Source organism: Falco naumanni, chromosome 14 (genome assembly GCF_017639655.2).
Source record: "Falco naumanni isolate bFalNau1 chromosome 14, bFalNau1.pat, whole genome shotgun sequence".
NCBI classification, from domain to species: Eukaryota; Metazoa; Chordata; class Aves; order Falconiformes; family Falconidae; genus Falco; species Falco naumanni.
In genome coordinates this window covers 18010364-18023052 of record NC_054067.1, presented here as the reverse complement: position 1 = coordinate 18023052, position 12689 = coordinate 18010364, and the positions used below count along the sequence as shown (strand labels likewise).

The following is a 12689-nucleotide window of genomic DNA, read 5'->3' as shown; positions in this document are numbered from 1 at the left end:
TACAGATTTTAAGTTCTTTACATTATGCGGTAAAGATAGGAAAAAGGAAACCACTCTCCCTACATGCAGAATGAGGACAAACACTGTTTGAAAAAAAATATCAATAGATGGCCTCTTCACCAAGAACTATCATGAATATCTCTTACACAATAATCTCAGGAGGGCAGATAGATATCAGAACTTCATGAATAGTTTGGATGAAAAAAAATTAGATCTTTCTAAGGAAAATAACTCTGCTGCTGCTCACTGAAGAATTTTTAAGGTGTTATTTTTATAGTGGGTAATTCTCTTATGCATCAAAATTAATAAGTAGAAAATATTGTATTTCAAATATTCTCAGATAAAAGTTAGCAATGTACAGTTCACTTCGTTGTTAGAAAACCTTGAAAGCTTATCATCTTGCTGAAAAGAGTCCTCAAAAACCATGAACTTTTGTGTTAATATTCAACTAATGCTGCAATGTTTCTTGTGTTGCATAAAATCTTTGGCAAGCACACTTCAGAATGCCTTCAGCCTGCCTACAAGAACTGACAGGTATGTATTTTAGCTGGGAAATTAACATTACTTTTTTTTTGGTTTTTGGGGGTGTGTGTGGAGGGAAAGGGTGTGACTGTAACACCTCAAAATATAACAATACACTAGAGGAATGACTTATATTAATTCACAGTGCCAGCCCTAGATACAGGCAAATAAGAGTAACATGATGAAAAAAAATTCAGCTGACTAGTGCAGTTTAGCCTTATTTACTAACAGACACTAGAGAAAGCACAGAAGAAACTGATTCTCATCACCATTATATTAGGGACAAGTCAAACAGAGTTTGTTGATTGTAATCTGGTCCACAGCGGTTTTTGTCCATTCAGTAAAAAAATCTGCAGAGCTTGGCAGGGTGACTGGCACAAAAATAACATTCGTCACCTGGAGCCAGTCAGCTATTGTAGTTGCAGTACAGAATAAATTTCCCTGATTATTTTTGTTTTAAACATCATAACATCATGTACTGTTACGTAATTTTAGTGACATTGTGTAGAGTAAATATATATATATATAGATGTATTTACAGCTGCATAGCTGCTTTCTTGCCATCCTTACAAAACAATTCTACTTTTTCTGTTCAGCAGCCGTTGTTAAATCCGCATATCAGGAACTGGTCTGCAGTCATCTACTGAACAAACCTCTTAAAATTAACTCTCCATACCAATCCAGAGTGGATTCTGACACACAAATCCAGTATTGGTTAGTTTTCAGATTCACACAGAGATGTAGCCTTTCTGACTCTAATGCACCATGTCCTGACACCTCCTGAAACCAGATGAGTGAAAGAACTTTTGTGAAGTAAGAAAAAGCAGAACTGAATTATTCCTGCTGGAGAATATTTGAACATTTAAAGCTTCCATCTCCAACTGAGTTTGGAACTTAAAATATAACTTCATTATAATTTTATAGCAGAAATATCCTGTGAAGATCACCTAACTACTGCTTTATTTGTACACTATTAAATGTTATAGTTTATTGCTTGAAATATCAATTCTTATTTACAATATTTTTCTCCTTCAATAAATCCTGTCTAGGATAACTGTGCTATCAGATGCTTTCTGTTATCTTCAGCAAAACAATTCTACTGTTCCCTACCAACTACTCAAAATGTTGTATTATGGGCTACTCCTTATCACTGAAATAACCCAAAATGATGCATCACAATATGATTCATCAAGGATTGAGTAATAAACAGACCAACTTTAAGGGAACCAGTTTTTGTGAAAACAGATTCAAAGAATGGAAGAGAAGATAAGAGTGCCAAGAAATGTCGATTTTAAAACAAAATACTTCTTCATTCAAATGAGGGAAGAACAATTTCTAGAAAAAAAAAAAATGTTTCTCAATTATCTTACCCATACAGTTTAACTGCAAAAGAAGACTTTTCATTGTTATTTTTCAAACATCTGACAAACGATTCCACCCTTGTCATAGCAGAAAATATCATGGCAATTATATGAAATAGTTTCCCAGTGAAGAACCATTTCACAAGTAAAACACTGAACTGTTTCTACTGTTTTTATGTTATAGCTTCTCAAATTCTTCCTCAATCAGTCATAACAACTTAGTTTGATTAAACTTTGTGTTATCTGCAGAGAGTTGGAATTGTTATTATGTCAATGCATTTTGCCAGAGCCCTGGTCAGCAGAATGTCTTGAAAGAATCCCCAGTAACAGACCGCAGTCCTGCTGTCACAGCACAGTTTCTTTCCGTTAACCCTCCTTCATACATCGCTCTCTAAATTTAAATTTAACGAAGAAGCACAGAATCTGCTTGCTTCACCGCCCCCCCCCCCCCTAACGAGGAGTGAAATGAAGGAGGATTCTGTTTGCTGGAATTCCAGACATTTGAAAATCAAGCTCACTCTTGAAAAACCCATTAGTTACTAAACTTTATGGAGACAGCTCACGCTCAAGGTATATTGTCATCTTTTCTGCAGGATTCTTCACCTGTATTTCACTGTTCTCTCTGTGAAAAAGTCCAGGTGATTTGTAACAGCCAAGACATGAAATAGCCCCGGTTCATGGATTTTTCTTTATATTGTGAAAGTTACAAAAGGAAAATAAAATCTTAAAAGCTTGAAATCATTGTTTACACAGACTAAGGGTCGCTATTCCTCTTTTCCCAAGTTTCTCACGCACAAACTACTCTACATCAAAAAGAGGAACTGTGAGCACAAAGTAGCAATTATCTCTTCAGCACTGCAACAGGAACATTAAAGAAGGGTGTGACTCACGACCTAACTGACACTCTGTGCAGAAGAGGGCACATGTCACCACTTTTGTTGTTCAGGTTTTGGGGAATGGTAGGAGAGCAGTTCACAACAAAGTGGAAAAATAATTTGCCTTCCCCCCACCCCCCAAACTGTAAAGCGAGATCTTTCATAGAAGCTGGGCTGGTAAGAGAATTTCTGCTGGTGTTGGATGCAGCGGTTATGTTGACAGGGTGCATATAACTCTCTACTCTATCACATTACTGGCAGCACAGCTTCTAAAAGGTGATGCTAACAAAGGAGCTCCTGCCATATTAACTTTATAATGAATATATCCCACATTTCTCTATACTGCAGCAGGGTAAGATGAAATGCCTACAATAAAAATTTTAAATGCAGACTTCCATAGTTATGATGGAGATGATGCTACCTACATTTTGACCAGCAGACCATGACCAGACACCTTTAGAGCTTCCACTGTAACCCATTACATTACCAAATCATCTAAAGTTATAAAAATGGTTCTTAATTTGGGGAATCAAGCTGCTTATCCATATCACATTCACTACTTTTCTTTAAATACCATCTGTCAGTTCTTGAATTAGGGTGGAAACTCCCTGCCTTCCTTTGTGTAGTTGTAAAGCCTGCATCCACAGAGAAAAGCTTAAAAGCCTAACCATAAAGACTATGGTGCTCAGAAAAAAAGAAAAAAAAATCCTATTTTTTAACTATAATAGAAATCTAACTCTAGAGCTTTGAGTATTTCAGATAAATAATCCTGAACAATTTCAATGATCACACTTTAACAAGAAAGCCACCAGTACCAATTATTTGGGGGGTTAGTTTGCAACTTACTCATCAACATTTTTGCAAAGTTTAAGAAAAGTCTCGGTGCAAGTGAGTTACTGGTTTGTACTAAGCATAATGAGCTATAATTTAAATAATTTGTTTCTTCCATTACAATGATGTGTATCAATGAGACACACTATAGATACAAGCAAACGTTTAAGTTCTCAATCAGTAATGTGCTCTTATTATATTGTCTTTCATTAGATATAAACAGTCACCTGAATTATTATAAAGTAAGAAATTACTCAGGTTTAAACCCAAAGCAACTTCAATTATCCCTTTATTTCAGGCATTTGAAGTGCTTAGTTATTCTTTCAGATTCTATTAAGACGTTATTGCTGCTTTATTGCCAGTAAAACAGTATGTTTTCAAGTCTTTATAATAAGAAGCCAAAGGAACATCTGTATGAGGAACAAGCTGTTTGGTGTTTCCCCAAGAGATTTATCAGTTACGCTGAGTTCAACAAAAATCATACATCTGTACATAGAAATGTTTGTGCCAGTACATGCAGTACACTGTACTGTATTCATATTTCATATTTATAAATATTCATTTGGGAAATTTCCATGCAAATGTCATTAACAGTGGTCTCTCTTCTGTAAATAAGCTTTTAAAGTACAAATCTCATTTGAGGGGTTATTACAGCTTCTAAAAGCAAAGACTTCTCAAGGATACTTTACTACTTAAAGGCAAACCCACATTAAATGCCTACATTTATTGGTTAAAACCTTGCTACTAGGTACAGCACCTTCAGCATTTGATGGAGTCCCATCACACAGTCCTTTTTCTAATCCACTTTTTATCTGCTAGCCCAACACCTGCTTCTCCTAAATGCTTCAGGACAATGGCAAGAAATAATGAATCTGACCAGTGTATCCATCCACAAATGATTTATGCAGTACTTTGGGGGTTTCTGTTCTGTAAAGTAAACCCCAAGGATTAAGAATTAATCTCATTCCTAATGAAATTCAGACAGACAGATGACAGAGAGATATTATTTGGTTTCGCAGAGATTCCAAGCCTCTTCTGTATATTCAGGGATACGGAGCATGACATGTACCACAGCTTCACAAAGTACATAAAGAAACATTTAAGATAGAAGTATTGCTGTCTTTACATTGGTGCTTATTTTGATGGTATTTTTAAGTTGGCCTTTTAAGAAAGTTAATTTCCAACATGGATTATGTGGTTCCTTATTTATACTCAAACAATCATTCACACTAACCAAACCTTCCTTCCTGAACAGATGAGACATTTCGCTGTCATTTCCTCAAACTGGTTCATGATCTGCCACAATGAAAAAAATATTTTTTCATTCCACATTTCTGACCAACACTGCTGTTTTATCACTCATGTGAAATCAGTACCATGATCAACCCAGCCTGGTGCTGCACTCCCAGTTCCTTTTTTCCCCTCCCTTTTCCCTTTCCCTCCTCTCCCCCTTACCCTTTTTCAGCACTGTGCCACAGACAGAGCTACAGAAAATTAATGTTTGAATGGGGAAGAAACGTTGACTTTTTATATTCTTGCCTCGTGTATCTGACATTCCAGATTATTTTGCTTGGTGTGCTCTCAAAAAATTGAATAAATATGAACACAACTGCGAGAACAGCAACAAAAAAAAAACACAGTATTTTTTTTTTCAACAGCAATCTTTATCTTGTGAGGTTTTCTTTCTCCTTGCATGTCTATGAAATAGAGACTTTCTAAAAGAACTTCCAGTAGGTAGCAGATATAACAGAAGCCTTGCTGATGCCCTAACACTATAAATCTGATTAATTTCACCATTTGCTGTCTCTGTACTCAAAGAAGCTCTAATAAACCAACCTTGGGGGAAAAAAATCAGGAAAAAATGCAGAGAAATAGTATTTCAACACGGAAAGAGTACTGAAGAGTCATAACATCGTACCACAATCTTCCCTTTCAAATGAACCTGGACAATTGTAATGGAAAAATGCTTCCAGCATACTTGAATAAAAATCCTATTTATTCTGTCTCAGAGATTTGTAAAAGTTTACTCTCAATCATTAAACAGAAGCATTTAAGGAGATAACAGGCCACTATATGATAGGGAAATACATCCTGATAGTTACAATGGAATGAGTCTTCTCTGCTCTCTGGTAAAAAAAAAAAAACAAACAAAAAACTATCAAGTTGCCTCTAATACAAATTTATAAAACACTAACACTTTTGAGTTTTCCTATTAAAAAATGACAAGAATTTTCTAAAAAGGTATCCTGGGAACACCACCACCAAAATCCCACCCCCTCACCCCCCCAAAGACAAAAATGTATATTTAAATACAAACAGAGAGCCAGATTTAAAACATAAGCACAAGGAACCGATTTATCAGTTTACTACTTCTTGATGTTCAGAGTTTATCTTGGTTGAATGCATTGAATGTTGACACAGAAATCCAGAGCAGTAACCAGATTATACTAGGCAATGAACTGGAGAAACCAAGAGTCATGGCATATGCACAGTTGTTCACTTCAGCTGAGAATAAACAAGTTCTTTTTAGACAATACGGCAGTCACATGGGGTTTATCCAAGTGTTTTTGTCTCAGCAGTATTTTGATTTTAAGTCATCCTTCCCATACGTGCAAAAGCAGTGGGATCCAAAAATGTGCAGTGATAAATCAATATGAGGATTTTGCATGTTACATTTACTTCTGGGCTCGTTTTTGTTGTTGTTTTCATTTACACAATTAATTAATTACAAAACCAGCTCCAACATAATAATAAACACTAGTTGATTTCACATGTTTGTCAAAAATCAAGAATTTGAATCATGCAAGCTGTAGCTTATTGTAAAGTCACTGTTCCTAGAAAAAGTGAAATGTCTACTGTGTCACTTTCACTATGATTATAATTGGGAAATAAAAGTACTGTGGCTCTTTCCTCTAATTACTTATTTGAGTAATTGCCTTTAAGATAGCGTAATGACTCAGTGTCTGCTTATCTAAAAATGTTTCCATAACAAAACCATTTGTGCTAACAGCCACCAAACTGTGAATTATGAACATCTGTCCACATACATGCACAAAAAAAGTGATGCAAAATTACCATTGCAAGCTGTGCCAGGGGAAAAAAAATGAAATATTAACAGGTTAAGAAAACAGCACAACATGCTGTTATGCTTCAATAGTAATCATTTTGGCCAGGATTACTTTTGAATACTTCAAAATACTTGACAATGATAAAGCATAAAATGTTTTGCAAAGGCCACTGAAGTTTTCCAAAATTTTCTTTAGGCATCATAGCATCAAGACACAAGTTGAACTTCATTAATCATAGTGGTTTACTTAAAAATCCCTCATTTCCAGGCAAAATCTACAGAGCTATATTTACATGAACACATGATTATTTATTAGGTTAACTAAGAGGTTAAACAGGATTATACAACTGCCTCAAGCGAACTGGCCCCTGACTATGCCCTTCACTGGTTAGCACGCTCCTTCAGGCACTTCCCACCGACCTCGGGAGCCTCCACATTTTAGCCTCCTATGTCAAAGGTGAATACTCTGACAGCCAAGCCAGCAGCTTTTGAATGACTGGTCTGTAGAAGCCATCCATGACATGCTATTTCACACTAATTAAATATGAGTTCAGAGAAACTAACTGATTTTCTCTCCAGCTGGACAGATACAAATTAAACAGAAAAGGCCATAATAACTCATTTACTCGTACTGAGGAAAAGCAGTATGGCAAAACTTGCTAACTTCTTTAGCACTTCATACAAAACAGCACGATCTTGTCCATGCTGCCTGCTGTTACAGAGGAGGGGAGGACACTAAGAACATTTTGTGGAACATGCACTTTATGAATCATATCATTCGGATTATTAGGCTATAAAAGCATTATCTGGACCAACACCAAAAACTCAGCTCTGTATATATGGGGGTATTCCACTTTCCCCCTTACATTTTATGGTTAAGGCCATAGGCACAGCCCCTTGACCATGGTTTTGCTCAATCCATCCTTGAGCATTTCTTGGCGAGCGTACACGGGCAAAGGTATGGTCATGCCAAGCAAAGTGCTGCCAGGTAAGCGGTGTAGCTGGTCACGGGCCAGCTTGGAGCCGTACCTCAGCTTGTCCAGCTTATGAATAGCGATGTCTCCTCCATGAATTTTGCCTTGAAATGAGCTTTTCTAATATAACATTTATGGAAAATTATTTCCCTAAATTTCTGAAGGTTGTTGTGTTTGGGTTTTTTACTTGCTTAGAACTGAAACCTCAGCTTTAAAGAACTGTTTTTGCAAAGAAACCTTTTATGAGAGAAAGGCATCAACAATATCCTGTGGAAAAAACAAAAACTTAGTAATTATGCAACTCAAGTTTCTCATCTAAAACTTAAGGTAAGTTGTAAAGTTCTTTACATAGTTTCATAGCCTCTTATGATTCAAAACCTCCAATACTATATTACACCTATAAAAGTGTATAGCATAAAATAGCTTTATAAGGTCAGACACTGATTTGTGCCCTAACATGTCATAAAAATTGTTATTGTATGCACGAAATGGCAATTTTTCAAATATGAAAAGAATGATACAAAAGAGAAGTTGTATTTTAGCATTGCTCTCAAATGATACAGCATTGATGCTTATGTAGCAATACTTGAGCATGGAAACTATAATGGATCATTCCCAGAAGAGTCATAGTTATTCAGGCGTGGTCTATAAAAAGACTTTTCACTGAGATCCAGAGAATAGCCCTAGAAACTACTCTTACACTGGATTTAAACCTACAACACAAAGGAAGTACCACTTTGAATCAAAGAGGCAAGCACAAGTTAGGTGGCTGAGAGCAGAGGTGCAACGCAGATACAGTGCGCAACTACAATGAAATTCTCAATTCTACAATACCTGAGGTTAGAAATACTAAAATCTGATTTAGCCAGATCGCTGCTCCTCTTTACCAATAGCTCATATTGTCTCTTAGCTCTCTGCAAATAATTCTATAGGTTTTCTTCATTAAGATGAGGTGTGAGGTACTATTGATGAGAATTTCTCCAGCTGAATGGATTTCTTTAGCTGTTTGCGATTTTGTAGTTAAATGTGATCTACCATGAAATGAGGATACTTCCTGAATATAGTTTCCCATATAATTTTTAGAATTTAAGATTCCTTTTACAATTCCTAGCTATTAGTGTTTGTAGAGAAAACCATGAGGAGGAGCAAAGGCAGTGTATGGAACACCGTGCTGAAATTACAGTTACACACAATTACAGCAGCCCAAGTTGCACAAAGTACAAAAAAAGCCCAAGTAAAAAACGCATAACAGAAAATAAAGCCTTCAGTTTCCTTGCCTCCTAAGAAGAATGATCTATTTTAATGAAAAAAGAACTAAGCAATTATTTTAATAATTAAATAAGCAATTATTTTAAAAATGAAGCATCACCTCTGGCATGGATAAAAATGACAACACAAAACATTTAGTCTTCAGCTTTGTGGGAACAATCATTGCAATAAACTGATAAGTGATCCACCACTCTAATAAGCTGTAAACATAACAGCAGATAGTAAGTTTAAAGTACCTAATAACATTTTAAGTAAAACAATTAAAATAAAAATGCAAGGAAAAACAACTTGCATTGATGTGCATGTATTCTGTCACAAATGATTTTGTCAGATAAGTAAAGCTATAGAACCATCAACCAGTTTGCATAGGTTTGGGAAAGTAAAGAAAAATCGGTCTATTTAAGCAATTCAGTAATATTTTATTTCCCAAAGAAATCATTAATCATAATACCTAGAAAGAAATATAAAAAAGGATACCAAGACTCTGTACACTTAATTTCTTGTTTGTGAAATTACAAAAACTGATCTGTCTGTGGTATATTTGGGCATAATTAAGATTATGGGCCTGTATAAAGTTAGGCATTTGCTGAAGGCTATAAATATTTCAGGACAGAAGAACTCGCAGACTTAATATACTGGCAGTCTTTGACATCCAAAAAGATCAAAAAAGCCCAATCAGCTTCTTGGAAAAAACATTACCAGATCATATAATATCTCTGTTTCTGTGTAATTCTTGGATAACTTGGCCTAGATCTCTCACAGCAACAAGAAGAAGTGATTATCAACCGAAACAAAATTGACTTTGATAAGCAATCCTAACAGTGGAAGAACTGCTGGCTTCTTAAGGAGTTCCATGTCTCATTTCCTATTCTAGGGTATTTCTACCACAAATGGATTTCACATAAAGAGCTAGGCATCCAGAAAGATACAGAATTTTAGTGTTCATGCTTAGAGACATGTCACTAAAACCTACAGTGATGATGATCACTCAAAAGTTTAGAAGATCAGAGTTACACTTCAGTAACTTCAAAATTTCTGATTCACTCAACAGGTTTGCAAATGTTCAGCCTGTTCCTTAAAAGACATCTCAAAAGTCAATTGGAGACTGTTATGATTGTCAAAAACAAAAATCTTTTAAAGTATCTTGAGATTACCTGATGCTGCTGTGTTCATCCTTGGCTCTGTTTAAATTGTTTGAAAGCAAGATATTTTTATTAATTTCTTCACTGGAATATAGATGTGCTAACTACTTTGAATCAATACAAGACTGAATAAAGTAGATGACAATGAAGCTATTAAGTTAAGAAATTATATTAATATAAAGTTTTATTCCACTAGCAATTTCAAGGCTATAGTCCCATCAACTTTCCTAAACTGTAATATTATTGCAATTCATCTAGTATTAACAGTTAGCTACTGCCAGCATGTGGCCTGTACATAGTTCACGCTTAATTAATTCCTCACAATTTCTGTTACCCTGAAGAATAGCTCTAAAGAATATCCCTAGAAGGCAAAAGTATTGTAATTCAAAAACTCACATAAGATTGTTGTAACTTTTATGCAGACCAATTACTCTAAAAAAAAAAAACCACCAACATACCTTATCTTGAACATCATATTGTAGCATGAAAAATTAGCTTTCTAAAATTGTAATGTAATAAATGAAGATTTTTCTGAAGGAAAAAGTAACCCTTGATATCCAAGCGTTTGCAGTGCATAAGCCAAATTACCTTCTGTGCATTGTGTTTTGAATATGCATTGCTAAGACTGATTATGAAAAAGGAGTGGTTTACACCCTTCAAAAAGTTATTTGTAAGGTGATATGCTGAAATGCCATCCATTCCTCCCAAATCTGGTTGCAAATTACAGGTTTATTCAGTGGAAGTTAGTCTGAGAAAGGCAAGAATAAACGACACACCTTCAGTCTGGCTGTCCTCACACTCCAAAGCAAGGACAGCAAACATCACTTGGCCATTATCTCAATTTATTATCAAAGGCAACTGCTCCAATTCGACTGTGTACTGCTAAAGGCATCTCTGTAACTTCATTACGCACCTATAAAATGCAGCTAAACATTTGAACTGATGAACAGCAACTTCATCGTTACTTTTCCCTGTGTATTCTCCTAATGCAAGGAAAGTTAGACTTCCACTGGCATTACAGGTATTGAATGTCTCATGATTTAAAAATAACACATCCTTTTATTTTTCTTTGTGCTCAATGACTGTATTTTCTCATCTAATGGCAAAAGATGCCAAGTAAGACTGGAAAAGATCACAGCAGAGAAATCCATGTCAAGATACTATCTAAACAAAACACCTAGCTCAGGACCTTTGAATTGAAGCTAACTGCAGGCCAGAAGAATATCTGAGGGAAGATTTGCATATGCTTTGCCCTCTTTCCTTCTCTTCCATTTGTGCAGAGCCACATCCAAGACAGGCCACCAGCCAGACAGATCTTTGGTCTCAGCCATTATGACTATTCCTATGTTCTAGAATCTTCTTTGTTCACATCAAAAGGCAAATAAAAGATTTAGATCAGGAATGGCCAGGCCTCTGGCTACCAACACAACCAAGTCAGCCACCTGAATCTGGAGCAGTAATTTCCTGCTCAAACAAGCTATAGACTGGAGGACTCCCAAGGGCATCACTAATCACAGGACCAGTGCTTGGAAGGGAACCTGAAAATTATCTAGTTCAGCCTACAACTCCAAAATGGGCTAAAGTCACAATCTAGCTCTAAATAGAACATCCTGCAACTTATTTCTGCAAAGCCATAGTATGAGATGCAGTCAACTATTTCATAGGTATGAAATTACATGAGGTCATCTTTGAGTATGGGCTGATAGATATGATACACATTGTATATGAAATGGCTATTGACGACTTATATGAAAGATGATATGAAATGAAATTTTGGAATAGGTTAAAACTAAATGTGTCTATTAAAGTAGAATCTGTGCAACTTAAGCATTAAATCACTCTCACTGTTTCAATGCTAATTTTCCTAGCAAAAGAAATTACTGTATCAGAAGCAAATCTTAGCAAAATTGTTCCAATGTGATAATTGTGCTGCTGAAAGAAAAGAATAAAATGGTCCTTGCAATGGACTGCCAATGAAAGTGAGAAACACAAAGCATAATTTGTCTCTAAAATTTTTGTCTTTCAAAATTCAGGTATAATGGGAATCTTAAGAAACACTTAAAATAATGTCTGATTCACAGGATGGGAAATGCTCTGATCACATGGGCCAAATGACTATCAGATGTGTATCTAGATAGGCAGAAGTAATCCAACGGTTGAGAAGCAAGCCCGATTTCTCTGATTCAGTAAACTCCTAATGAGATCTGCAGCACAGGTAGGCTGATTTCTTGTAGCATGGACCTAAATAAGCATCCTTGTAAGCTGTTCTCCAAGGAAAAGACAAAGCAAAAAGAAAGAACAGCTGAATGTCAGTCTTCCTGTCACATGGATCTCACTATGAGTTTATGTATGTGAGCTGGATGTGTATGAGAACACTGGGCAATCCAGAACACACAAAGTTTTCAAAACATGTAAATGCTTGCAGGGAAAAACTCCACGTTATATAGCATTATTAAAGTGTTATATTATTTGATGCAATTTCCTTTTCCTGTCCTTCCTGATTTAGTAGTAACTGTACTCTTTTCAACTGGAAGAGACCTTCAGTAAAGTTACAAGTCTTACTTTTATATCTCATACTCTCAAAGTATGAAGTATCCACTGAATAATTACACACATACTCCATTTGTAAAACACTGACAATACAGTCT

General features: G+C 35.7%; 1 long non-coding RNA gene across 1 annotated transcript; it reads left to right on the top strand.

The window, feature by feature from the left end:
- The first annotated feature begins 452 nt into the window (after positions 1 to 452).
- LOC121097655 lies at positions 453 to 2131 on the top strand. Its single transcript, XR_005831027.1, has 2 exons — positions 453 to 534; positions 1119 to 2131. It is a non-coding gene; the product is annotated as an uncharacterized LOC121097655 (long non-coding RNA).
- The last annotated feature ends 10558 nt before the right edge of the window (positions 2132 to 12689 follow it).